Source organism: Pseudophryne corroboree, chromosome 8, assembly GCF_028390025.1.
Source record: "Pseudophryne corroboree isolate aPseCor3 chromosome 8, aPseCor3.hap2, whole genome shotgun sequence".
Classification (NCBI taxonomy): Eukaryota; Metazoa; Chordata; class Amphibia; order Anura; family Myobatrachidae; genus Pseudophryne; species Pseudophryne corroboree.
The window spans coordinates 268,618,167-268,620,303 of record NC_086451.1 but is presented as its reverse complement, the minus strand read 5'-3'; the positions used below and the strand labels follow the sequence as shown (position 1 = coordinate 268,620,303).

General features: G+C 45.0%; 1 long non-coding RNA gene across 1 annotated transcript; it reads left to right on the top strand.

Moving 5' to 3' along the window:
* The first annotated feature begins 359 nt into the window (after window positions 1-359).
* LOC134947713 (uncharacterized) lies at window positions 360-1,516 on the top strand. The gene is made up of 3 exons (XR_010182716.1): window positions 360-450; window positions 551-672; window positions 1,158-1,516. It is a non-coding gene; the product is annotated as an uncharacterized LOC134947713 (long non-coding RNA).
* Window positions 1,517-2,137: the final 621 nt, after the last annotated feature.

The window sequence follows — 2,137 nt, the reverse complement described above, 5'->3', positions numbered from 1 at the left end:
GCATCACATTAGATACATTCTGAAACTATATTTAAATACATTCAACCAGTGGTATATTCTTTCAAGGGCTGCAGCACCGCCAGGGCTTATCCACCACACATTGGAAATCTTTTCAGTACCAGGTGGATGTATTTTTCTCTCCTTGGACTGCCAGTCTAGACTGCCACTAGCAGAAAGCACTTCCAATGGAAGCTACATGTAGATCTATCATGCCAGTGTTTGACAGATTTAGCCAGTGCTTGATATCAGTAGCTAATGCAGTCCCTAGAAAACAGTTTGTGTGCACATGCATTGTTTTCTGTCTCTGTTGGATTTTTTGCACATGCTCAATAGATAAGTAATCTGACTCCATTCTGGGTGCACCCCAGTTCTGCCATGGCTACATTCTGGCTCTGATCCCAGCAATGACATGATGAACGTCAGCCCAGCCAGTCCCCCCAACTGAAAAAGGTAGGAGACCTTATTGCTTTATATACTATTCATCTGTTTCTTTTCCATTATTATTGTAGAGTTGCTGAACAATGAAATCCTTTTTATGTGGTTCCTTTAGGACATACAATAAGCTATTGCTTGTATTTAAATGGGTTCATTTTGATTGACCACCGGTCGGGATGCAAGCGGACACAATACCGACAACGGAATCCCAATATGTGAAATCCCAACAGGGGCAAGGTAAGTATGTTTCCCCCTCTCCCCTACCCCCTAACACCCCCCTTCCCCTGGCATGTGGCACCTAAACCTAACCTATCCCCCCCAGCCCTAACCTGGCCAGTATACTTACGGGCAAGATGCTGGTTGTCGAGATCCCAGTGTCGGTCTCCTGTTCCTGTCGGGATTCCAGCATTGGCATTTTGGCGAGTGATAGGATTCCGGCGTCAGTGCACCAAGTGCTGGAATAACGACAGCCAACATCTTAACCGCATGCCATTTAAATCATACAGTATAAGTAAACTGCTACACCTGATGCAACCACACTGCTATGGTATATTGTACCAATTATATATGTTCATGTATGCCATTACCTTTATGGGGTGAGCAGTCAGGGAGCAAACGCCTAGATGTGTGTGTATAAATCATGTGAGCTGCATAGTTTGTCAGCCTCACCCTGGAACCAGATGAACTGACAGTGTCAAGCTAACCTCTCCTTATGAACACAGGTATGGAAATTACAGCCGGGCTCCCAGGATGAGATCACAGACTGATTTACTGCTCAACTGTACTCCCGAAGTTAAGTAAATAAACTTTACAGAAAGGATGCTTACGTTGTTAAGGTTTGATGTTCACATATTAAATAACTGATATCTAAATGAATATTATTCCCACTGAGAACAATTATGTGAAAATTTTTACAGTGAGACATTATCGTTTGACCTGGAGAGGGCACATTGCCATGTGGTATTTGGACAAAAATAAATGTGCTTTATTCTGGCAATGGTTCTAAACGTTCATGTGTCCTCCTTATCTTTATTTGGCATATATCTGTTTATCGTAAATAGATATACACACAGCAGTGAAATCATTGGCGTTTCTATAATGGGCGCAGTGTGTGCGGTGCACACGGGCCCCTGAATCCCGGGGGGGGGGGGGGGTCCCACACCGCACACACTGCATCCATTTCTCTTATAATTACCTTTCTGGAGTCCATTGCTGACCGCGTGTGGGCCCCCTCCTCTCCCGTAGCCGTCACGCTGCTACTAGCGCTCTGAGCGCTGTAGATTCTGGCACAGTGCCAGAGTCTACAGCGCATGCGCAGGACTCCGAAAAAATGGCACGTGTCCATTTTTGGAGTCCTGCGTATGTGCTGTAGACTCTGGCACTGTGCCAGAATCTACAGCGCTCAGAGCGCTAGTAGCAGCGTGACGGCTACGGGAGAGGAGGTAGCCCGCACACAGAGTCTGCATATGGGTCCCTTCCTCTCTAGAGATGCCCCTGAATAAAATGCATGTGTGCTAAGACACATTCTCACAGACATCATCCATTAAAAATGTGTTCATCTTTTGCTTTTTAGTCAAGCAATAAGTACTCTGCGAGGAGTAATTCCTAAATTGTGTCCTAATTGAGCTATTGTCTATCTTGCTCTTGCCTTAGCTTTGACAGTTTTCTCTATTCACAAAGTTAGTCCATGTGGCCTAAGTAT